A 27626-nucleotide genomic window follows, 5' to 3' on the forward strand; every position below is an offset into this window, starting at 1 on the left:
GGGGTAAATGTGGGGTATTTAGGTGTTCATAATATTCAGTGATTCGACCCAGATGGAGGTTTTGTGGACGCTTATTTTACAATTCTTTTTGTGGATTTCTTTTTTCTGGGGCGGGGGGGTGTACTTGTGGCATGTGGACGTTTCTGGGCCAGGAACTGAACCCATGCCACAGCAACAACCTGGGCCCCTGGGCCACTGATGTAACAAAACTCGATCTTTAACCTAATGCACCGCAAGAGAACTCCCAGGTTGGGTTTGGGTGTTTTTTTAATAAATATTTATAAGCTATATATTTCATCATTATTTTTGCATATTATGCCTCACAATAAAAGTAAATTTTTGGAACAAAATAACCGTAATGTATTCCCCATCAATGGAATCTTGCATAAATTTGGCCAATGCCTCTAATATCTGAGTAGCAAGAAGCAATGTATGCATAACTGTTAATGGTACATCAGCTTCCTACACCTTCTCTGGCTTTTGGCACCTCAAAAATCATCCCTTTTGTGATCAAACTTGTGCTTTAATTCTTTAGCCAGTCCTGCGAATCCTCTACACAGACATAGATCTGACAGTAAAAGGTAGTGTAATAGCTGGGATCCCCAGATCACTTTATGGCCAATCCTTTTGAGAAATGGCACCCACACAGGTTACGTCCAGGAGATTCTGCTTACTTTGTATTTTCACCAAAAGGTGCAGGAACTATGGAGCCAATCAGAACTGGGTGTCAGTCATGTTCCTCTACCCTTTCCAGGAAGATGACCTTGAGAAAGTAATTTAAATTCTTAAAACTTCAGGGCTTTTTTTTTCACGTATAAAATGAAGGGTACTATATCTACTTCACTGTCTTTGGTAGAATTAAATGAAGAAATGCGCACAAAAAGGCTTAGGGTCAGGCTTGAGTAATGCAACCTACCGTCTACACTTATAGCTGGCGAGGAGCCCAGGCCATGTAGACACACGGCTCTACCTCTCATGACTTGTCTGTTACCCCAAGATCCCACCCAGCCCTTCCGATAAACCCTGGTGCCCAGCCTAGCGCTCTCGGAAAAGGAGAGAGTACTGAAGAGAAGCAGGACCTTGTGGTCCTTCCTCTCCTTGTCCTCCATCTGCCTTTTGTTGGAAGAAAAGCTTTCATCAAAGGATAGGTTTAATCAGAGAAGTGAGAAAATGCAGGAACAAAGGAAAACAGGTAAATGAGACCAAATAATATTAGTTCAGCCATTAAGCAAACTCACGGACTTTGTGCCTCTTCTGAAGGGCTATAGATAATATTCTGAGCTGCCTTATGGAGACGAAAACCCCTACCAGGTGGAAGGAGTTGACTACATGATGACCAGACTGTAGGCATGACATCAGCTGCCACAATTCTAAGAACTGGCTTCAAGGAAATGAGAACAAAATGACCCTGGAACTGAAAATTCACTATACTTAAAACATCAAGACGATGTTGGTCAGACCACCATGTGACCAATTTCAAGATGATTGTCAGAGCTGATTTGCTGGTTTGGAATTTACCCTCCTCCGCCTGCCTGTAAAACTCTTGCCCACGGACAGGAGGGGAGTCAGCCTTTTTGGCAGGAGTCCGCCCTCCCCCTCAGTTGCCGGCATTCAAAATAAAGCCAACTTTCCTTTCCTGTTCATCTGTAGAGTGAGGAACAGCCAGACCCCACTTTCAGTAACAGTACCCTTTATATGTCATCTGGATAATGGTTGCTTCTCCCTTCCAAGTCCCATGTTTTAGTCCCTAGCTTTTTACTTCCAATAAAAGCTGTGCTGTGCTCCCCATTCTTGACTGGGTGCCAGCTGTGAGCAGTGCCACCACCCAGACTTGCTAGAAGACTTGTATCCCATCCCTTCAGTCACTTCAAGTCCGAGGGACTTGCTCTACTTAGTAAAAAATTTTGTTTCTGGGCCTTACGCTACAAACTTCATCAGTGCAATCACCTGAAAGAAGCTAAAATGCACCTTGGAGTGTGTCCACCTGGGGGCAGATCCGAGATGAGCCTTAGTTTATGTGGGAGATGATATGAGGAACCACTGGGAGAGGAGTGGGGAAGAGGCTGGGAAAGGATGACACTCGACAGAAGATATAGGAGTCAGTTAACCCTGGGGGTAATTGAAGTGCGAGTCTTCTAGGGCATTCTATGAGACAGCATAAAAAACAACTCAGAATTACCCAAGGGGTATAATGCATAAATCCCATGCCCATCATTGACTGAGGACTTCTTCCCAGGGCATTCACTCACTGAGACTTCCAGCTGGCCCTGCCCTTGGCTAGAAACAAGCCACAGTCGTTCCCAATCAGCAGCCTTCAGAGGGTAAGGGTGGTTGCTGTAGGGGGTCTGGGTAGGACACGCCTTACATTAGCAGATACTAACTGCCACACTCAGCTATCATTAACAGTGTTCCAGAACCTCACAAGAAAGTTTAAAGACCTGTCACATACGAATCCCTCCAATATTCTACCGGGCAAAGAATGCTGATTACATTGTCATGATGGACTTTCCCGGTCCACACTCATCTTCCTGAACTATACTCAGCTAGCAAGATCCCAGAACAGAGTATTGACTGTTCAGCCATTAGGGAAGCACTATTTTTTAAGCTCAGTAACTGCTAAGCAACAGCTTTAAAGCAAATAACTGGATGGTGTAAATTGTCTCCATTTATAAAAACGGTGGAAGGAAAGAAAAAACGGATGCCATCCACCCTCCACAAACATTTATCTTCCTTCTCCCTTTATTTTTGTTTTTTCATACTTAGAAAACAAATTTCCACACAGCAGCTTCTCCAAGTCATAGTCATCTTTGCAATCTTTTCTGTGCCAGACTTTTTACATAGGCTATTGCAACAACCTGGTAATAAAGATAGCATTATCCCAATTGTAAACAAGACGGAAAATTTAACTCATTTCTTTCATGACAAGTAAACAGTAAGACCCAGCACTCAAAAGACAACTTGTTCGTTCTCTAATGTTTGGATACCTGCCTTTTCTCCAAGCTGCCTCCAGGGACGGGGTACACAACTCGCTTTGCCCTGAAGAGTCTGAGAGTTATCCAGTGTTGCTGCTACTGCTCCATTCTCATCACACGAAGGCACTAGGGTTTCCCTCCTCAGAACTCAGCCCAGCTCATCAGAGTTTTACTCCAGGCACGTGCAGTGGAGGTTGGGGTCTTTGCCTGACGTGCACAAATGACAGCGAACGGCTGCCATCATGCCTCATAGCCTCCTCCCGTTGAATGAAAACGGACCAGCCAGGACACACTTCAGGAGACGTGCAACCTCCTAGGATCCTTTTGTTGTGTCATCTTAGAGGATACATTTTATAGGATATACTTCATCCTTTCAGTGAACTTCTTCCTGAGAACACCTCAGGTCCTGCTCTGGAAGGTGGGGCTTGGAGAAAGACAATCATTTGGAGGTTGGCCAGGCTGTGCATTCTCTAAAGTGCTTCCCACCCCCCCACCCCACCCCCGCGTGGCTGGGAGCCCAAACAGCCTCACCGACGTCAGCTCCTGGTGACTCGCATTGGGCCAGGCCTCCTGGTCTCCCCAGAACCATGTTCATTCCAGCTTAAAGTGGGAAAAAGGAGACAGTGTGGGTTTCACAATTTTTGATAGTGCATGAGAAGGTGCAGACATAACTGAAGTCCCTGTAAGCTATAAAAAATTTCAGTCAATACCAAAGTTTGGTGGGATAATTCTGATAACGTCTTTTTTCAGGTATCACATTCTTTCTGGTCTTCAAAATGTCAGTCCCTTTCAGTGACTTTTACCTACCTGCTCAGTATCCCCAGCATGATAGAGAATTAAGCACTAAAAATTCCACTTCTCTCTTTGTTTCTTGTCCCCTCTGTTTAAATCTCACCATCATATCTACACACAATCTGGCCACAATGATTGCTTCTGGTCTCATCATTTACAAAATCATGCAATTTACCCCCTGTTTTGGTCACTTTCAAAAATCTTACCATCTCCCTTTTCCATTTCATTGCTCACACATGTTCCTCAGCCTGGCATTCTTTCCAACCCTCATCTCCGTGTTAGAAATTCAGCCCATCCTTCAAATACATTTCAAATGCCAGCTTCTCTGAGAAAACTTACCAGGTCCCCCAGATGAAAGTGGCCACCCTTCGCTTCCTATACCCGAGACTACCTCATTCTGTCTCACTCATGCCACTTCCCTTTAGCAGTCTTTGTGATGGTTAATGGTTTCATTTGTTTATCTTGTGTATTAGAACATACGCTTCTACTGGAGAGGGGGCCAGTCTGAGCTTTGTGAACTGTTAACAGTTAACGAGGTGTTAAAGATCATCCTTTTCATTTATTCATTTATTTATTTTGTCTTTTTGCTTTTCTAGGGCCACTTCCATGGCATATGGAGGTTCCCAGGCTAGGGGTCTAATTGGAGCTGTAGCCACCCGCCTATGCCAGAGCCACAGCAAGGGAGGGATCCGAGCCACGTCTGCGACCTGTACCACAGCTCACGGCAACGCCGGATCCTTAACCCACTGAGCAAGGGCAGGGATCGAACCCTCAACCTCATGGTTCCTAGTCGGACTCATTAACCACTGCGCCACGACAGGAACTCCCAGATCATCCTTTTATGTCCTGTTCCTTAATAATGAAAACATTGAGAGCAAGATAAAGGGCCGAGAGAGACCGAAACCCAATTCATCATTCACTGTGTTACCTCTCCATATCCCACGATGGACGAGAAAGCCTTGGACAGGCCATTTTGAAATTGTAAGAGATTCCTGAGTGATTAACTAATTCCTTTAAGCAGATGCAAATGCTAAGAATGTACTCTGTTCTATACTTAGCAATCTTCTCCCCACCAACGAACACACCACCAACAAGACCCATTCCATTGCGGTATCTATGGCAAACATTTTAAGTACTGGAATTCATCAGATCATCAACTGAGGACCTAATTTAGCCACAGTATCTGGTGAATTATGTTTATTATCTTGCTCACGCCTTGTGACAGCCCTGCAGGTGGAGTGAATATTCCTGAAATACAGCCAAATAAACAGACACTTAGAAAGATTAGGTAAATAACCATTCTATGTGGCCCATCACTCTTCCATCTCCTGTTGTCATGAAAGCTGGTTTATTTTATAGAACTGAGTGTAGAAGGATGCTAAACAGAGTGAGCAAACTCAGATATTTGTGGAAATAACAAGTGGACCCAGAGTTTCTGTTTGGTCTAAGTACACAGTAACAATTTGGAGAGGACTAAGCACCACTTTCCCCTTCAAGTTCTGGAAGAGAAAATAAGCAAATCTGGGAGAAGACTATTCTGATAAGCTAGAGAGGATGGCATCCTGTCTATAAATGTAAAGATGGCCATTCCAGAGATGCTAGATCAAATCAGCAGTTAATAAAATGAAGGGCATTAGAGAATGTTGAAGTGATGAGTCTTTCTTTGCTCTGAATGGCATCATTATGATCAATTGTAAGTTGATTAGGTTTCTTATGCTTATTTCCTTCTTGGAACTTCTGTGGCGTTGTTCTCATTAACTGTGCAATCGGTTGCTAGGTCTCTTCTTAAAGCGGAGAAATAGACTGTTTCCTGGAGAAGCTATGATTCACTCCGACTTCCTACTCTCCTTGTTCTCGCCAGTTTAAGGAGGCTGCACCCTTGCTTCTTAGACTCCGATGGACAATCCATCATAAGAAGGGAAGCACTTGCTGCAACGGAGACAATACCATGCTAGAAAAAAAGACCTCGCTAGACTTAGAGTCAAAATGCCACAAAGAAACTATAAATAGGAGTTGGATGAGTGGAAAGTGGCCTAACCTCTCTGTGTCTCAGTTTACTTGTCTTTAAAATGGGTATAATTCCCTGGTGGTCTGCAGTCAAGGATCTGGCTTTGTTACTGCTGTGGTGCAGTTCAATCTCTGGCCTGGGAACTTCCACATGCTGTGAGTACAGCCAGAAGAATAAATACACACAATAAATAAAATAAAATGGGTGTTATAATGCTCTTTACAGGATATTTTGAGGGATGTGCCCTGTCCATTGCACAATACAGTGTTATCTAATAAAAATATTATACAATTCACAAAAGGAACCTTAAATTTTAAGTTGCCACATTAAGACATAACTGAAATTAGTTTTAATAGCATTTTATTCAATAACATCTAATGCATGTTGATTAGAAACATTATTCTCCATTTCTCATTATTGTAATTGGTCCGGATTTAGCACATCTTAATGACATGGTCACAGGTAGATTAAAGATGGAGTTTTCACAGGATCAGCACATAGTGCTGATGCCAAATTTCTGCTGTTCCTGTGGCCCATAACTTTCATCTTATCTCTAAATGTGATCATATTTCTCTCTTTTTCATCTGAAGGCCTCCCAGTGAGAGTTCTGATATTTTTCCCAGGTATAATTTCACTTTAAAGTAATACACATGAGCAAAGCATCCAGGAAGAGCTGGAGTCTATGAAGCAGATCTCTGTGCAGCAGAGTGGCATGGGTAACAGGGAAGGTGGGCACAGGCAGAAAGATCCTTGGGCAAACCTTCCCCCTGTGAGAAATGTCTCCCAGTGCTCACCCAGCCACACAGTAAACATGGATTCTGCCACATTTTGACAGAAGATTCAACTCAATTACTCTAACGTAGCCCAGGAATACAACACTCTTCAAAGTTTTCATCCCAAATATATAAAGAAAGAATGATGACATACAACGAGGTCACATTAGGGCTGCATTATAGGGAACTTCTTGTCTAGCAATGGAAACCCCTTTTCACTCCTCTTTCTCCCCTCTGACAAAAGAAATTCCTGATTCTTCTCCACCCTGCAATTTCTCCCTTCTCTAGAGTCCCATTACATTACACTTAGGGTTTCGTACATAAAAGCTATTTTTAACAGTTACCATATCCCATGGAAACTACAACACTAGTAATTATAAATTGCACGGTATTTCGTGTATCCCTGAGAAAGGAAAACTCTGACAATTAAACTATGACAGCCTGCTTTCTTGTCACTTAGAAGTCTTATTTTATACTTATCAAAAGAGGCTTTTAGACTGATTTTGAGCTAGAAGGATGACAAGATGAATGGTAGCCAAATTCATGCTCAGTAGGCATTAATAGCCGTGTCATGATGGCCACATCATGCCTGCAATTGGAAAACAGGGTTAATAATAAGACCATTTTTTCAGAGAGATTAAAATGTGAATCAATATGCATAGCGAAGTTGATGAAATATGGAATTTTTATTCTGCACTCAGACTCTGAACTTCCTGAGAGCATTAGTGCATGTTTGCCTGTAGATGTTTTACATGGAGAATTTACATATAGTACCTTTAAAAACTTTTGTTTCGGAGTTCCCGTCGTGGCGCAGTGGTTAACGAATCCGACTAGGAACCATGAGGTTGCAGGTTCGGTCCCTGCCCTTGCTCAGTGGGTTAACGATCCGGCGTTGCCGTGAGCTGTGGTGTAGGTTGCAGACGCGGCTCGGATCCCGCGTTGCTGTGGCTCTGGCGTAGGCCTGTGGCTACAGCTCTGATTCAACCCCTAGCCTGGGAACCTCCATATACCACGGGAGTGGCCCAAGAAATAGCAACAACAACAACAAAAAAAGACAAAAAAAAAAAACAACTTTTGTTTCTAGTCATCACAAAGTAGTGGAAATCTCCAGTCTTTGGAGCCATGTACTAGCTCTGAGTCCTTTGAGCAATTTCCCCGAGACACTGCCAATGTATTGTTATATAAAACAGATGTGTATACATCATCTAATTTGATATCTGGCACATGGTAAACATTCCAAATTATTAGCTTGTTGAAAAAAATTGATAATAGAACCAAGGAAATGGGAGGGAGAAACCCTCTTTCTTCCCATCCTCCTCTTGTCACTTGTCGTTATTTCAGAGGCTGAGGAGGCTGAAGAGAATTTGGCTTCCTCTTTCCAAGAACAATGAGATAAATTAGTCAGACCTGAGCAATCCCTGGGTAGTCCTCAGACTCAAGCCCATTGGTGACTAGCACTTTTTTTAACCTGATGAAAAGACAGAAGGTGGCAGAAACACAAGAGTTGCATGTCATCCTCTGAAATTTCTGAGATCTGTGGATGAGGGTCCAGGAGTGTCCAGTAATGCCCAAAAGCTACAAGGCAGGGCAAAGGAACAGGTAAAGGTCATTTCTTGGTTAAAAAAAAAAAGAAATTCCTAACTTCTTGATGTAACCCAATTTAATGAGGTGTAGAAATTCAGAGCTCTCTGAAATTTTATAGCAATTACAACACAAATGGCTCCAAAGCAAGATGATCTTATTATGGGGAGACCATAAAATGCTCAACTCCAGAATGTCAGGAAAGGCAAATGGTTCTTGGCTGGCATGTAAGAATTTATGGAAGGTTTGTGGAATTGCCAGCACCTGATGATCCTCACGGGCTAGTTTATTGTGGCAAATGCATCATTTCATTCGGGACCGACTGTTTTTCATATTCTTATCAAGGCGGGTAAAGCACCTGTTTCCAGAAGCCCTGTAAAGTTTCTTTCAGAATGGCACACAGTTCAGTGGAGGGGAAAAAAAGAGAGAGAATGTCATTTTCTGTTGATATATTAGGCCAAAATGTCTTGTGCAAACACCCATCAGCCTCCACGCTCTGCACTTGGCCATGCTAACGCCATGATTCTCCAAGCCTGCCCCTCCAGCAGCATCAGCATCATGTGGGAACTTAAAAAAAAAAAAACCCTTGGGCCCATTACCAGACTTCCTGAATTAGAAACACTGAGGGTGGTGCCCAGAAATTTGTATTTTAACATCCTCCCCCAGAAGAGTCAAATGTATGTTCAAGTTTGTGAACTAATACAATAAGTCCAAGCTTGCTCCTGGATCAATAATCCTATTTTCTTTAAATGCAGGAATGGGCTATTGGTTCCCGGCCACACATCCAGTATCTCCCTAGGATCTTAAACCTCCTTGGCCTTCAAGCAAACAGAATTTAGGGAGTTCTGGTGTCTCACGTCAAAATCAGTATCACTCCCACGACTAGCTATTGGAGCTATGATCTTGTGTCCCATGGCTGGTCTTTGTTCACGTCAGAAGTTTGTGTCAAGTGCCTAGCACATGCCAGACCTCCTTTAGGCACTGAGGCTGAAGCAGGAAAGAAGGCAATCGAGGGAATGCCTCCTATGGACATACATCCCAGGAGATAGAAGACGAACAGGAAACAATGAGGGAGACAGGACCCCTGGTTCTCTGACGAGACCAAATCATTTTTCGACAAACCGATTTTACAGGTACTTGCTGCATATTGATTCTGTGCCAGGCACTGGGGAAACAGGAGGCACTACGTGGAGTGGCAGGGCCCTAGAGGACCTCAAGGTCTGGGAAATGCATTTACAAATCAGGGTGAGTTGTGGAAAGGAAAGGCAGGAAGCCTCAGTTTCCTGGGGTCAATCAGCAGACATTGCAAAAGTGGGTAATGAAGAGGTTCACAATGCAGGATGAAACGTAACCTGAACATAAGAGGATGTTCTGCAGAGACGTCAGTGTGGTCTGGTCACGTGAGCTCTAGTTGACTTCCTGTCTGATAGCCCCTTTGATGCCCAGAGCAGAGCCCCTGTTGTCATAAACTTGGAGCCTCTCTTCCTTCTCATTTACCCTCCAAACCCACCTCCTGGAACCAAGTCTTGACTCCTCACCTTGGACATGGCTATCTGCTGGCTGCCCTCCCTGAGGCCACCTGCCCCATCTCTCATGTGCCTTCCAGGCTGTGCCGAGGCTGTTTCACACCCATGTGTTGGGGCTCAACTACAAGCCCCATGAGGCCTCCCGGAAAAAGCACAGAACTTGAATTACCCCTTGCTTGCTCTTATCCTCTGCCTCTAAGCACGCCCAGTCCAGCATGACCTCTCCTCCCCTCTCCATTCCAGACCAGGGCAGAGTCAGTCCAGATTCAGTGGTGTGCTGGAAAATGTGTAACAACAGCTTTCCAGGGAAAAAAATCTCTCCATTTGTAGCATTTGCAGGGTTTGTGGTGTAGAAACTCCCATTATGGTCTATTTCAAGTGACCACAACCGTTAGGAAGAGAGAAACATATTCGGGGTGCAAACCCCAGCACCACAGCACTGCCCCCACCCCAGGGAAAACACACTGCAACTAACCTGATTTGGCCTTTCCTTATCAAGTCTTGCTTTTTATGTTTCAATTTTCCTATTGGGTAAATGTTCTTTCAGAGAGATCACCTGTAAACACTATAAAAGTGAGCTCAGTCACGTATTTCCTCCTACTTGATTCTCTTTCCACTTAACCTGAGTTATTTTCCTTTATAGTTGTATTCCCACCCAACATATAATAGTTTGAGTGTTTTTTTTTTCTAATTTTTCCTCCACTAGAATGAAAATACATATAAGAACAGTAGCTATGAGAATCTTCAATAGTTGGAAGAGCATCCAGGAGTTCCTGCTGTGGTTCAGTGGCAACGAATCCAGCTAGTATCCATGAGTTTGTGGGTTCAATCCCTAGTCCCACTCAGTGGGTTAAGGATCCAGCATTGCTGTGAGCTGCAGTGTAGGCTGCAGATGCGCCTTGCATCTGGCATTGCTGTGGCTGTGGCATAGGCTGGCAGCTGCAGCACCGACTTGACTCCCAGCTTCAGAACTCCCATATCCTATGGGGTAGCATTTATTAAATATTTCTTAAATGAATGGTTGAATATATGAATACATATTTTCTATTTATAGTAAAAGCCATAAGTCCGAAAATGCTTTCATTGGTATATACAAGTATGTTCTCACCAGTGACATTTGTAAGATTTATCATTTGGGTTTTATACCAAATAATTTATGTGCATTATGAAAGTGCATCTGAATAGAAATTTTTGCTTTTTTCTTATGTTGTTTTTAGGCATAGCAGTTCTTATAAATGATCACATGACACTTCGATGCATCTATTAGGGAATTTAGTTATTTACACCCTACCTTTTACCATAAAGATTTTTATATCATCCATTTAGTTGCATTATGGGTGCATTTAACTTTGTTTCACCAACAGTCTTGATCCTTTATTTCAATATCCCAAAATATTTATTTTTTAACATTTCATTGTATTTCTATATGGCATCTAAACTGCAAAACTAGAAAGAAGTGGCGCATACTCACACATATACACATGCTCATACATAAAGATATGGTTTGTAGATAAGTTTCATAGTGGCAATATGTGAAGTATATATGAAATATCTTTTATTTGTGATATATACATTTGTTAAAATTATGTGAAATGTCAACTAATAAAATACATAGTCTAAATATATATGTAACTTTTATAATCAGAGTTAATCAGTAGACATGTATACTGAATAGAATAACTATTTTGAAATGTTCTGACTTTGTCAAACACAAAAGTCTGAGTCGTGTTGCTGAAACCAGGCCTCTGTGCACCTGTACCAAATAGAAGGCAGAGACAGAGCTTGGGTGAAGGAGAATAAGATAGCTTTTATTGCTTTTCCAGGGAAAGGAAGCCACAGCAGGCTAATTCCCTAAAGACTGTGCCTTCCTTTGGGAGAGGTTAAGAAGTGGTTTTATAGTTTGGGCATAGATAATAGAGCCACAGATAAGGATCAGTGTAAATTCAAGAGTTCCTTCTTCAAAGTTGGTGGTTATTGGCCCTGGACTCATTCTGGTCCTTCTCCTCTCTGGTTTTCATTTGCTGGGGTTTTGGTTCTGCAGAATAACGCAAAGATATTTTATGTATATTCCTCGAAGAGGAACAAGGATCCTGCACCAAGGCTGCACTACTGTTTCTTGACTGTTCCTCCCTTGTTTCTGCCTCACCATCCTTCCCTGATTAGCAACTGTTTGATCCTGCCCTTTGGAACCCAGGGAAGGTCATGGAAGCTGAAGTTTATTCCCTAAAAACAAGAAATGGGACCACAGTAAGGCCTGCATGCCCAGGAACCCCACAGGGTCCAGCTTGGTTTCAATAGGACCCTATTGTCCACTTTTCCACTTCCATAAATAGTATCTTATTCTTAACAGCACTATCATAAATTACTGGCATATCTTCTCTTCCAGTGTGTGAGCTTCTTAAAGAGGAGGCATATTTTACTCATTGCTATAGCCAAGTTGTAGCTACTGCAGTATTCTTTTATTCAATACGCACTTTTAGGTGAATGAACTTCACAAGAAAAGTAGATCATTTCCAAATCTTCCAGGTTACTTTTATAACCTAGTGAATAACAAATTTAAGTCACATTAATAAAGTAGAGCTTATGAACATAACAATTAAATTATGGGATAGCCTCACATTTTTCCATTAGAAAGTGAAGCAATGCCTCTGATACAATTTTAACAGTAACCCTCTTTTGGACACAAGCATCAACTCACTTCAAAGTGTGTGTGTGTGTGTGTTTTATTAATTATAGTCAGAAATTCTGATCAGTGAGATGGGACATCTTAGAAATTTCTCTATGAATAAGGAGATTGATTATGTTTGACGGAAAAGATGACAGAATTCTTCAGCAGACATATTTGACTAGATGTTTATTATTTTATGGAAAGCAAACAAGAAAAAAAGGATTAAATTCAGTGGTGTTTTTGTTTGTTTATTCAGTTGTATAAACTGTATAAACAAATTTATATAAATTCATTTTGTTTTTGTTTTTTTGTGGGTTTTTTTGTTTTTTTGTTTTTCTGAAGAAAGTTTTTTTTTGAAACCTTTATAAAGGGCATCTAAATATGCACAAATGACAATTTTAATGAGTTAAGTTATAGCCTCATGACAAATATAGACGAAACTTTTTGAAAATCTTTGTTGAAAGAAAGAATAGCCCAAGTCAAAATATTCTGCACATTGACTTTCAATATTTCTGAATGAAATTCTTGTTAGAATTTCTAATGAAATATATGCCAGATTAAAAGAATCTTCTGCCAATTTGTGTTCTCCTAATATTATAAGAAAGAAGCATGTTGAATATATGCAGATTTCTCATTCAGCAATGTTTCTTTTCCTATGCATGTTAGTTATTGGAAATGTAGGGATTCTATTTCATGATTTATTTATAGATTTTTGCCTCACACATTTTTACACAGCATTGCAATTGTTCTCATGAAAGTTTCCATTGTCAGCATGACTCCTCCAAGAAATAAGTGAATTTCATATAGGGAACAAAAAGAGATAGGGCTGTTCCTATCATCATTTTCTAAACTTGTATACCTAGTTTATACTCTTATCTGTTGTTGAACACTAATCTGAAAATTGAATGGTCTGTAGCAATATTAATAGTTTCTAAGGATATTGGTCTATAACATATTCTTGACACTTAACCCCACGGATCAATGCAGATCTTTATGGCTCTCGTCTCTCTGTGTGCTAGGGAAGAACAAATCTGACTCCATATGAATCTCTTTTACTTTAACCTTTGTATTCTATTTATTGCTTTTGCTGTGAGTTGAGAATGTTGCCTATAGCCTGAAATATTCATGATAGCCGGGTCCCAAGACTCTGACCTTTTAGAGTATAACACTTTTCCATTCACACAGAGCTAAAAAATTGCAGAACAGAGACTAACATTAGTCTTGGAGATTTTCAAGAACACCAGGTCAATCTGATGGACCACTGCCAGACCAAAGGATTCCAACACCAAGAAGTATACAACAACCAATCACTCTCTCTTTCCCTTTTTAGTGTAAAAGAAGCCTGAATTCTGACTTGGGTGAAAGAGTTCTCTAGGACATTGCTCCAACCATCTTGGACTGCAGCTTTCTGAATAAAGTCCTTATTCTTTGCCCCAACACCTCGTTTCCTGATTTATTAACATGTCATGCCGTGAGCAGAATGAGTTTGAACTGGGTAACTCCTATTCTTCTCTCTTTATTTGATTACCTATTGAGTATCTACTTGATATAGGGTCATAAAATCCAACCATTTAGTAGGAAACTGAGAGGATATTTATGCGAATACCACATATTAAGTGCATGCTCTCTGCAGAGAATATTCAGAATTTCAGCTTATCCTAACAGTAACAACTATTATGTTAATGATGAAAGTGAGTTTATTCATTTATTTACTCTTTAGCAGATAATTACCCAGTACCTATTAACTGCCAGGTACTGAGTTAGGCACTCTAGAAGATGAGCTGAATTAAATATAAACCCTGATAGCTCACTGCCTCTGCCCCAAGTTTGTTGTAGATGTCTTTCTTTTAGCGAAAAAAATTAGCATTTAAAATCTAGTTTTATGAGGAGATGTTCATTTTTTGCAAATGCAATATTTGGTTTTGGCTTGTGGTTGCCCTGTTTTTTAAATATGCTAACCCCTTCCCATAATTGTGTGTTTTAGCCTGATGGTCCTGTAAGTTCAAACACTTCATTACTATATTAAAATTAAGAAGAGAAACATACAAACAAAAAGGGTTATTTACTTCCTAACATCCCTTGCCCACATTTTATGGTTTTGATGACTCTTTTTTATTTTTTCTTTTTTGTTTCCATCAGATAGTAATATTTCCATATACAAAATCATGTGTAAATATATAGCTATTTACATGTGGATATATAGATACAGATATTTTAAAAATATATACATTATGTAAATACCTATAAAAGTTTAGATTCTCTACATACATTTTTTTCTTTTCTTTTTCTACATATATTTTATAATTTTCCTTAATAGGCAAACTTCTCTACCTTCTTTATTAGCTTAAATTGAAACTGTTTTTCATGCATCGGAGGGATAGGAAAGGGTGGCTTTGGTTTCTATTAATCCATAGTGCGCTTTACAATAAGAGGTTTTTTTTAATTTTGATTTTTTTATTATTTATTTATTTATTTATTTATGTTTGCTTTTCAGGGCCACACCTGTGCCACATGGAAGTTGCCAGGCTAGGGATCAAATCAGAGCTGCAGCTACAGACCTGTACCACAGCCACAGCAATGGCAGATCCGAGACATATCTACACTGCAGCTCATAGCAATGCTCCATCCTTAACCCACTGACTGATGCCAGGGATCAAACCTGCATCCACATAGATACTAGTCAGGTTCATTATAACTGAGCCATGATGGGAATTCCTAACAGCTATTTTTTTTTAACTTGCATTTACACATTATTTTCATACAATTTTATACAAATGATCAGTTCTTATGTATTTATGCCTTTGAGAACTCTGATTATTTTTAAATTCTAAAGCTTGCAGATCCGTTATCCTAATTTTACAGAGAAGGAGACATAGAAATAGAGATGCGGGAAGTAAATTGCTATAGGTTAACCAGTAAGCAACATATCTAGGTATAAGAGTCTCATCTTGATTCCAACTAAGTACACTAGCTACTTAACTATCTACCAAAGGAAAGATGATCTAGAATACTTTTGTGCATCAATCAAATGTCTTTTGAAACTGAAGACTATGTTCTCTCTCTTTTTTTTTTTCCAGAAAAGGGGCTTCATTCTTCAGTACAAATCGAGAGAAAAATATATCATGATAATTATATGATATATAATATATATGTATGAATTCATATGTGTATGATAACTTTTAATTGAATACAATTTTAAGGAAAGCCTCTCTTTTTCTCAAGTTAGACCTCCCTTAAATGTTTTTCCTTAAAAATACGTCTTCATATTATTACCATGGGAATTCTATTAAGGTTCAAATTAATATGCAATTCTAATTAATATGCTTTTTGATTCAAGGATTATTTTAAAGTTTGCTTTTTATTTTCAAACATTGAATTATAAAGTTTTAGTATAATTTTATTATGTTCAGAGAACTGCTATTTAGTTTTTGGATATCCATATTTCAATTTGAACGTACCATTGTCTGATCACCACCTGTTGAAAGAACTATCCTTTCTGTACTGGATTACCTTAACATTTTTGAAAATCAATAGGCCATATATGTATAGATTTCTCTCTTCATTCTACTTTCTATATACATGTAGAAATTAATGTACGATATATTAATGTATATTATTATAAATTATATTAATAAAATCATACTATAATATATATTTATTACATTATATAATGCAATACAATATATAATATAGTTATATATTATTATACCTTATATAATAATCATATTACATATTGTATATTATAATTATACAATATAATACTATATATTAGTATTTTTATCAACACTGAATAATTATAATTTCTTAAAATCAGATAATGTGAGTTCTCCAACTTTATTCTTTTCTTAAAATTCTGTGTTAGTTCATCAAAGCCCTTTGCTTTTCCATATCAATTTCTACAAAGAAACCTGCTGGGATTTTGATTGGGGTGATATTGAATCTAAAAGTCATTATAGGGAGAATTGACCTCACCAATATTGAGGCTTCTGGCCCAAGAACTTGGTATATTGCTAATTTTATTAAGATGCATCATCATTTTTTGGAAGTTTTCATTATATAAAACACAAATATGTATTATTTAATGTATACTTTTCATTCTTTTTATGCTATTTATTGAATTTAATTTTTTAATTTTTTCTCTCTGATAATATATAGAAATATAATTGACTTGTGTAATTTATATTTGTAACTATATCTTTGACCCATGGGTTGCTTAAGAGTATGTAGTTTATCGTTAAGTATTTGGTAATTTTCCAGATATCATTCCAATACTGATTTCTAGTTTACCTCCATTTTTTAAAGAGAACATACCATGTGATTTCAATCATTTTTAAATTTACTAAAACATACTTTGTAGTTTAGCCTAAGTGAAACAAAGTAATTGAAAAAGATTCTTCTGGTTAAGACAACATCATAATGACGATGAATTAAACTAACAAAGAAGAAATATAAACACTAAATATATGCTCCTAATAACATGGTTTAAAATATGAAAATCAAAATAGAATGAGATATAGGTAAATATACAATCATAGCGGAGATTTTCATGTAGCTTTTGGTAACTGATGGAACAGTGCCATAAAGATTTTTCTCAATCTCTATTCAGGAGCTCTGCTATCTTGCTCAATTGAACTTTTCATATATTGCATAAATTGAGCGTAAACCTTTCTCGTAGACTTGCAAATATTAAATTCTTTCTATTAAAAGCACTTTCTAATATTTTTACCTCCCATTCTCACCTAATAAGTTAAAATGCTGTAACCTCTAGAGGTTTTTCTCATCTCCTTCCTTCTGAAATTGAACAGCTAATCTGTATTCAATGCTTATGTTCTGAAAGGCTCTATGCTAATTACTTTAATTAGTTATCTAACTTACCTTTACAACAAACTGCTAGGTATCATTATGCTTATTTTATACATCAAGAAGTTGAGATTCATGTAGGTTGAATAATTTGCTAAGTTTACACATTTTCTGTATGACAAAGTGAGGCTTACACCAAAAAGTTCCTACTCCAAAGCCCCATATTCATAAATTCTATTCTAAATTGTGTTGTACATTCTCTTATCTCTGTTGGTTGCAACCACTTTAGTAGCACATACCAGAGTCTATTTAGGTTTCTTATTGTATGTTACGGTTGACCTGGATATTAGACACGTACCCTTTGCGAAAGGACAAATGCTAGAAGCCTATTTTCTAGAAGCAAGAACAGATACTTATAATATTTATGATGTTCATTTTCTTTATGTAGCTACACACCTATATTTATAACTATGTATGTATATGTGTGTATATATTTTAATTGAATTTACTTGAATAAGAGTCCTATGAATAGTATTTTCCAAGGTAGAATGATTTTATGGCTAAATACATGGTATTTTATTTTCTGCTTGCCTTCCTGGCAGGAGCATCAGGTAAGTATCTGCACATGGATGGAGAAATTCAATCTAACAGGTAGCACAGTTCTTTGAAGGCCTTGGCATTGTACTGTATGGGGAAGGCAGGTATTCTCAGCAGCAGTCAGAAGCTTCCTCACTAAGAATTCCCCTGGGGTTCAATGATGCCATTTTGGGATGAGTTTACTCAGACGCAAGTTATTAGAAGGAATGACTGGGCAAACTGCTCTTAGCTACAGTGACATTGAGAGCATAAGCATTATATTTACTTATTAAAAACAGAAAAGATTCTGCAAAATAGTGAGTCCTTGGCTATAAAGTGCCCTGCAGTGTGGCACAGCTGAAGAAAGGAATTCACTAGCAAATTAACTAAATTCTGCTTCAAAGCTTTGATTCAAATGATCATTTAATAAAAATTTTCTTTTTTCTGTAACATCTCATTGATGTTTGAATATTTAGTATTTATCTTCTCTAAATATTTCTACCATGTTAGAAGAAAACTAGATTATTTTCAACACCAAACTAAAATGTATACAACCAGACCCCATGTCTGGCAGAGTCACATATGCAATTCCTATAATTTTTCAAACTGAAAATTGGCAGTCATTATCCCCACTTAGCAGAATAGGACAGAAGCACAGAGCAATGAAATAATTCAACTGAAGTTTCAAAGTTAGCAAGTGATTAAAGCCAAGGTTCAACTTTCTAAAACATTACCTGTTCCAATTGCCATATTACTAATTTCTGCTGGGCGTAAAAATAAATACAAGAGAATTAGTAATGGAGTTACTTGGAGGTCAGAGGTTCATACTCAACTAAGAAGAGATCTCTCCCAGGAGCCCAGTGTTCCACTTGGGAAATAATGAAGCTTCCTAACTGACAGATTAGTTTTTCATTAGAGTGATAATTACCCGTTATGGTAACTGCCTACCTTGAAGTATCTCTTAATGTTGATTAGCATATTATCATTTCTTTGTTATTATTATTATCTCTAAGTAAGGGCGTTGAGTTGCTCCATGTAAGGTCCAACACTTTCTAGGACAGATTCTAGAAACAGGTTTTCTGAGGTTACTCAGCTCTTCTGTTTCTTCTCTGAAACTGGGCAAGTTTGTACCCTATCTGTGCCTTGGTTTCTGAACTGCAAACAAAAGATCTGCATAGTATCTACATTAAAGTGTTTTTATAGGAATTGAATTTATAAATGAAAAGCTCTCAGAACAATGCTTTTCATATTTTAGGTCAAATATTGTTTTATATTTACAGTTACAACAAAACACATGTTAGAAAATGTGTACATTGATATCTTTCTTTTTCTAGAATGTGCAATAAAATCCATTAATAATATTCATACTCAATCCCAGTTTTAAAGTTAAAATATTCTTTTTCATTGTCAGAAATGTTTGGGAAGATAATTCTATTATTTACAATTTGTTTGATATTGCTGCAATTCTTAAAGTTTTATCCAGTGTGTAGACATTATCCATTATTTACACATTGTTACTAAATTGGTTAATTGACCATGGCTTGTAATGAAATCTGAGGTGGATATTAAATTATTCATGCTGTAAGTAAATTAATACTCAGTGATTTTGCTTTCATTTTTGGAATATATGATTAGTACCTTTTTATTCTGTAACTTACCCATTTTCATTTCTAATAGGCCATAATTTTTCACAGGTGGGCACTATGAACCTATAAAAAGTTGGTGTGACTAACTTGGGTTTACTTTGCTTTGTCTTAAAAAATCTTTTCAGGTGTTCTTTCTAAAGTTTCTAATTGAATCTGACAAATGGATTCAGTATATATCTTTAAAGAGTGGTTTCAATCTAATGGGGCTGCCTTTCTGACAAATGCATCAAGATTTAAGCATCTAAATGAACTGTATGTCTCAAAATTGTTTTCCTGTGAGATTATAAATAATTCAATCAAATTTTGACTAAATTGCAGTGGCTGATGTGAGATGAAATGTGACAAGTATAATGTAATATAGATAGTACATAACAATGGGCTGGATTGTGGCTTCAAATACTTTTTAACTTATAGTGTCACTCCTGTGTCTATATAGCCCTGTGTATGTACACTCATCTGCACATACATACACACACATAGAGCATTCTTTCCTGGTACTATAGACAAATTACATAGAAAACCTGGTCTCAGAAGCTGTTTTGTTCAGTTCAGTAAATGTATGTTAACCTCTGCTTGATTTTCAAAGTAGAAAAATCTTTGTTCCTTTGTTTCTGCCACTCAGTAATTTATGAGGAAAATTATTTTCAAGTAAAAAAGAAAGACGTGGCTGTATGGCATGGTAAGTGGTACCACAGAGGCAAGCTCAGGGTTTTAATGGAGCACAACAAGAGCACGTCTTTTGTTTTTAATCTTAGTTGATTTCAATGTTTCTTCAGTTTCTATTGTACAGCAAAGTGACCCAGTCAGCTACAGTTCCCCATGCTGTACACGAGGCAACAAAAGATTCTAGAGCTTCTCAGCTAGAGTTTCTTATACTAAGTGAAGTAAGTCAGAAAGAGAAAGACAAGCACCAAATGATATCACTTATTTGTGGCATCTAAAATATACTACAGATGATCCTATGCCCAAAAACAGAACCGGATCACAGACATGGAAATCAGACTTGTGGTTGCGAGGGGGCAGGGTGGGGGAGAGTGGGACGGATGGAGAGTTTGGGGTTGGTGGATGCCTATGGAACAAGAGCACTTCCCTGGCCACAGTGAAATTTTAAAATATTCTAATTGCAGGGTGATTGTTTTATTGTTTTAAGCAATTCCTGGGCCATACAGCTGTTCCACAAAGCAGTCCAATCATCTTCGGACTCCTTTAAAAGGACAGTGCTGGAGGCCACTCTCTAAGATTTGTTCTGACCACTACAAGCTGAAGTTCTCAGTGTTTTGTTCTCCTGCTTCTCTCTGGTAAATCGGCCAGCCCCAGTTGCATCTCTATCTCCAGTAAGTCTATCAATCTTCTTCCCCTTTCACCATAACCTCCGCTGTTTTTGAGAGCACTCAGCCTTGGTTGGACTTCTCACTGCCACAGGGAGAGATTTAAAACTCTCTTTTAGAGCCAGCTTCTCTCCCAAGGCTAAAGCCCTGAGCCTGGGCTCTGTTACTGGGGCAGCGACATGTCTCCCCTGAGGGACACTCTGGCTTTGAACTCTGAATAATTCTTGGGAGGGGGTAGAGTCTCCTCCGTTTACTTCTTTAGGTGTGAAATCCTTGCCTCAGAAGCTGGGGCACAGAGGACTGAGGTGTCAGTATTGTCAGCAGCCCCACAGCCAAGGCAAAGCCTCTACCTTATAGGAAGGTGGTAGGAGAAAGACGCCTTTTCCTGATTTTCAGTCACATTTTCTGGAACTTAGCCTCAGCAACAGGTACCTTGGAGCAGAATGAGAAATATTTTTATCTTTCCCGCTCGGGGAAAACCTTCCTCCAATTGTGATCCGAAAGCAGTCATGTGATTTGGCAATACTTATTTAAAGTATTGAGGAGGAGGGGGGAAATAGGTCATAACTCATATGCCATAGCTTCTCACTTTTCTTTCTCTTCTTACTGTGGTAATGTGTTTAGGAGCCTTTATTTTTTTTTAATACCTATTTTGCCGGGGAGCAGCTCCGCACAACTCTCATGCTGTCTTGTCAAAAGTGAAACTCCCCAGTGATCAACAGTTGTTTTTCACAATGATTTATCCTGTGTCCCGTAACGCCCTATTTAATACGTCAGGTTATGCTGCATATATAATAGTTATTGAACAAATAACAGCTCTTTTACTCTTTTATATCCACTTACTTGGGATTGAAATGCCTAGGGGACATTATTTCAGATTTTATCTCTACACTTGTCACTGGCTAATTGCTGCTGCTATAGTGACTTTCCCCCTTTGAACAGGTTTTTTTTTTTAACCTCAGCAAATGTAGATATTACCTGTCCTTACAGGATTAAATTAGAAGCAAATGAAAAAATAACATGTGTGAAAGTGCTTAATAATGTGAGCATAAGATATAATGTTAGGTATTCAAATATAATGATTTTTTTCAATTATTCACACTTTAATTATTGATATAGCCTCATATAATTCTAAGATTATATGGGAAAAGTTACATAATTTTGATGGGCCATTACTTCTCCATTTCTTGATGACATCTTTTTAAATGCAAATAAAATAAAGATAATTGAGTGGAGTGTGCCCAAAATAAAAATAGTTCTAGGAACCACGTATAGGAAAAATTCTGGAACTGAAAAGATTTCAAATTTTTGAAAACAAATCTGCAGTTTTTTCAACATTGTATACAGAATTTATGGTTGGTGACTTGGATAATGATGAAATTGAATGTCAGAATATTCTAGCGATTCAAAATTCATAGTAATAAAAATATATTGAATATTGTGTTGTTAGTATCAGTATATGTTGGGTATTCAAATATAATGATTTTATAATAATGAGAGGCCAATGAGTCTTTTATCCAGAATTTTATACAAGGGATTGCTGAAACTGAGACTTCTGTTGATCAGCATATTGGTTTTCAAAAAAAAATTGAGAAACTATAGACTAAATGGATGATTTTAAAACTATGTTCAGTGCTCGCTTCGGCAGCACATATACTAAAATTGGAACAATACAGAAAAGATTAGCATGTCCCCTATGCAAAGATGACACGCAAATTCGTAAAGTCTTCATATTTTTAAAAATCATTATATAAAAAAATTAATAAAACTGTGTTCGTAGAAACCAGAAAGTCTCTAATGTTGGCTAAGAGGCTTAGATAGGAAGGCAAACATGAAGGATGACCTGTTGGAATGCTATGTTCTTTTTTCAATCACTCAAAAAATGTTAATCCTATCTGTTTATTGTATTGGGTAATAATATAAAGCTCCATGGGGGAAGAAAAGGAAATACACTCTTGAAAAACATTTTGCAAAACAATGTTTACAGCTTAAGTTTGTAAACTTCTGGATTATATGAACTCCTGCCTCTTTGGACCTTTAGATTAACTATTCAGCGATGCCTTGACTCATAACACGTAGTGGAAGGGCAGATGAGCTTTCAACCTTGCCTCCCTGTACTCTCAATGTGGTCCAAGTTTTACCTACTTCATTTCCATTTTTTTTTCTTTCTTTTTTTTTTTTTTTTCTGCCAGGCTTATTTTCAACAGCTGGTTCTTTAGATGTTTTTTTTGCATCCTCTCAAGGGTACAGCCTCCCAGGATGAAATGATGCTTCTCTGAGGAGGATGTCTGGGGTATTGTTGTTGTAAAAAGACCTCATTCTGAGCTCTTCATCACAAACAAAGAAGAGATCTTAACCCAGATTCACCTTTTCTAGCAAAAGGACACAAATGCCAGATGCAATGCACATTTATTCTGTCATTCTTCTTCTTAGCTCTTCCTAGGCTGACAGCTATACAGTGTGAAATAAGGAGTGTTTTTGGCCAGCTAGAAATATAAAGGCCATAAAGAAACAGCGCACACTGCACTCATTTCCCATAAAACAGCACCATTTTTATTACTTTTGATTTAAAATCGAAATGACAATTGCATATATTTCTTCGTGCGTGTACAGAATCAAACGTTGAGCATAAAACTCCTTGAACAACACTGGACCCTACCAATTAGGTCTAAAATTGAATAATATTTCTTAAGTCTAAGAATTGGAAAAATATTCCTGAGGTGCTCCTGCTCTCTTTCTCTTTTTCTCTCACACAGACACATATACACACCAACTTACAAAAATTTTTACTAAATTAATAAACACAGCTTAGACTCCATTATGTCACTATCTATGTAACCTGAATTTTACACTGAAAATGGTTGCCCGTGAATTTAAATTAAAATATTTCAAGAGTTTTTCTGGCACTTCAAAACATTTTCAGAATACTGTGTCACATGCCTTAATTTTAATATAATGCTAAAGGGTAGTGTTTCCTTTTTTCTATGTAGTTTTATCAATTAAAAATATCCTTTCATCAAGAATGGTCTTCTTTAATTCGATAAGTGAAAATACATGCAAAAATGCATTTTTTACATACAATTTCATAGTATATACAAAATATATCCAGGGATCTTAGATCAAAGAGTCCCTTTTTTTAAGAAGCTAGAAAAGGGATGAATGTATATGCAGCACTATATTAATATCATATGCCACTTTATATGTAGTGTATCATAGAAGTTCCACTATATTTTAGAAATGGGAACTCTGAGACTCCATGGGATAATTAATCCAGTCGCACAGTGAGAACACAATCCAGTTGGGACTCAAGAGATACCTTCTTTCCTTATAATTTTTTTTCCATTTCACAATCTCCGATGCTAATAGAAAAATAATATGACCAGTCCAGAAATCCTGCTGATTCTTCAAGAGTCAGTTAAATGTCAAGATAAAGCATCCCGCCCTACCAATTAGTGGTTGAATGAACTTGGTAGGTTTAAATTGCCTGCCCCTTATCATCCTCATCTGTGAAATGGGGACAAACACAGTAATTGTCTCACGTGGCTGTTGCGAAGAGTAAGTGATTTAACCTCGGTAAAGAGCTTAGAACATAGAATGTTCATATGGCATTAAATGTTTTATAACATGGGCATGGAAGTCTCCCAATCTATTCTAATAACCATTATTTTTTCTCTTATTCTGATGTTTTTTTACCTCTCACTCTGATTATATGGCTGGTATTTCTTTTTCTCAGAAATATCTTTCTTTTACTTTTTTTTCCTCTTTGAAGGAACTGTGTTCTAGCATTTCTATAAAAAGACAATGCAAATATGTTAGCAAATAAGGTTAAAGCAAGTCAAGGGAAATTGACTGTATTAGCCTATTTTCCTGTCACTGAAGACTTAATTCTTCTGCTAGACAAAGCATAGCCGTGTGGCAGCTCCTGGAGAACGGGGATGCAAACCTCCTGCACCCGTGGAAAATTCAATTATCCACTCCTGACTCATTTACGCAGAATTTAACTCTCTATTTTCCAGTGGCATCATTATCAAAGCAGGTTTTGAAAACTGATGATCTTCTGTTACTTATGCCATAGATTTATAGCCTGTGTTCAATACCTGGCTATTACTTCATGAATTTCTATGAGGGAACTCAAACTCAGTATGACCTGGGTTTTTGTTTTTTTTTTCTTTTTTTTTTCCCTCCCAGGTCCTTTACCCAGAATGCAAACTTGATCTCCATTGGAAGCTTTACTGTCGCTTATTCATCTTGCTTAACTGAAACTGACTTTGCTCATTGATCATCAACTCATTTCCCCCTCTCCCGGCCCCCTTCTATTCTGTTCCTGTAAGTTTCACTATCTAAACACCTCACAAAAGTGGAGTTGTTTGTCCTTCTGTGACAGCTTGTTTCACTTGGCATAATATCCTTCAGGTTTATCCATGTTGTCAAAAGGCAGGATTGCCTTCCTTAGTAAGGCTGAATAATATCCCACTGTATTTATTTACCACATTTTCTTTATTTAACCATCTGTTGACAGATAGCTTGGTTATTTTCATATATTGGCCATCATGAATAACGCTGCAGTGAACATGGAAGTGCAGATAGCTCTTTGAGAATCTGATTTCAATTCTTTTGTACGTATAGCCAGAAGTGGGATTGCTGGATCATATGGTAATTCTGCTTTGGGATTTTTGAGGAACCTCCCTAATATTTTCCATAGCTGCCGCCTCATTTTGCATCACGCCCACAGTGTATAAGGATTCCAATTTTTCCACATCCTTGCTAACACTTTTTTTTAATAACAGATATTCCACAGATGTGAGGTGATAGTTCATTGCCATTTTGATTTGCATTTCCCTCATAATTAATCATGTTATGTGTCCTTTTGAAATATGCCTGTTGGTCATTTGGATATCTTCTTTGGAGAAAAGTCTATTCAAGTCTTTTACCCTTTTTTTGGTTTGTTTGGTAATGAACTTTATTTTTCTTTTCATTTAATAAAATTTGAATACCTCTCCTATGTCCTTGAAATTTCTTTAGAACATTTTTAGATTTTCAATATTTGTTTGGTATTGCATCATATGATAAACATACTCCCAATGTTTGATATTTAGATTGTTTCCAATTTTTGCAAGTGTTTATATGGTGTTTGCCATTATAGTATTCTAAGCACTATAATATCATCTCTACTAAAATTTTATGAATGTGGGACTATTATTGTCTTCTTTTCATAAATTGGGATATTAATCACATAGAGTAAGTGATTTGTCTAAGGTCACATAGTGAGTTAAATGGTATAATCTTATTAAAATCCAAGCAGAGGAGTTCCCGTTGTGGTGCAGCAGAAACGAATCCGACTAGGAACCATGAGGTTGCGGGTTCCATCCCTGGCCTTGCTCGGTGGGTTAACGATCTGGCGTTGCTGTGAGCTGTGGCATAGGTTGCAGACGTGGCTTGGATCTGGCATTGCTGTGGCTCTGGTGTAGGCCTGCAGCAACAGCTCCGATTAGATCCCTAGCCTGGGAACCTCCATATGCCGCGAGTGCAGCCCTAAAAAGGGCAAAAAAGACAAAAAAAAAAATCCAAGCTGACAAGAATGCTAAGCCTTACACTATACTATCATCTCTTAATGCTCTAATGATATATCTAAAGCTAAAATTTATACACATCTTCAGTAACTTCTTTTCTATAAGTGCCTAGATGTAGAATAATGGATCAAAGGATATGACATTTTACAGTTCTTAATGCAAACTGTTCCAAATGGTTTCCACTTGTTTTCTTTTTTCCAATTTTTAAATGGTAAAATACACATAAAATAAAATGTATCATCGTAACCATTTTAAGTGGCCAATTCAGCAACATTAAATACCTCTAGAATGTTCTGCAACATCACCACTATCCATATCCATAACTCCATAACCTTCCATAACTAAAACTCTATACCCATTAAACAATAATTCCCTATTCCCCTCTCCCACCAGCCCTTGACAATCACCATGCTGTGTTGACTCTATGACTTTGACTATTTTTTAGACTTTGTCTCTTTAAATACCTCATATAAGGAATCATATCTTGAATCACAGTTTTTTGTTTTTCCATGAGAATATGTGACTGGTTTATTTCACTTAGTTTGATATCTTCAGAGTTCACTTGTATTATAGCATATGTTAGAATTTCCTTCTTTTTAAGGTTGAAGATATCCCATTATATGTAAAAACCATATTTTGCTTGTCCATTCATCCATCAGTGGAAACTAGGGTTGCTTCTACATTCCAGCTAATGTGAATAATACTGAGATCAACATGAGTATACAGATAACTCTTTAAGACCTGCTTTCAATTCTTTTGAGTAGATATCAGAAGTGGAATTATTGGAGTTCCCACTGTGGCTCAACAGTCAATGAACCCTACTAGGATCCATGAGGATGTGGTTGGATCCCTGGCCTCACTCAGTGGGTTAAGGACCCAGCGTTGCCATGAGCTATGGTGTAGGTCACAGATGCAGCTCAGATCTGGCATTGCTGTGGCTGAGGTATAGGCCGGCAGCTGTAGCTCTGATTTGACCACTAGCCTAAGAACCTCCATATACTGCAAGTGCAGCCCTCAAAAGCAACAACAAAAAGGAAGTGAAATGGTTAGATCACATAGCAATTCTTTTTTAATTTTTGCCATATTGTTTTCCACACCAGCTTACCATTTTACTTTGCCACCAAGAGTCCATGAGCCTTTTTTTCCTCCTTTTTATAGCATCCATCCTGGTCTGTGTGAGGTGATAACTCATGTAGTTTTGATTTGCAGTTCCCTAATGTTTAGTGATGATGAGCATATTTTCATGTGCTTATTGACCATTCGTATATATTCTTTAGAGAAATGTCTGTTCAAGTCCTTTGCCCATTTAGGAATCAAACCCTTTAGTTTTGTTGCTGTTGTTGTTGACTTTTAAGAATTTCCTTTGCCCATTTTTTTACTATGGAG

The 27626-nt window shown here is 37.9% G+C and overlaps 1 long non-coding RNA gene across 1 annotated transcript; it reads right to left on the minus strand.

Annotated features, from left to right (window-relative positions):
* Positions 321-5866, minus strand: LOC110260055. Its single transcript, XR_002342842.1, has 3 exons — positions 4693-5866; positions 3504-3572; positions 321-3396 (listed from the first exon to the last, which is right to left on the minus strand). It is a non-coding gene; the product is annotated as an uncharacterized LOC110260055 (long non-coding RNA).

Source organism: Sus scrofa, chromosome 3, assembly GCF_000003025.6.
Source record: "Sus scrofa isolate TJ Tabasco breed Duroc chromosome 3, Sscrofa11.1, whole genome shotgun sequence".
Classification (NCBI taxonomy): domain Eukaryota; kingdom Metazoa; phylum Chordata; class Mammalia; order Artiodactyla; family Suidae; genus Sus; species Sus scrofa.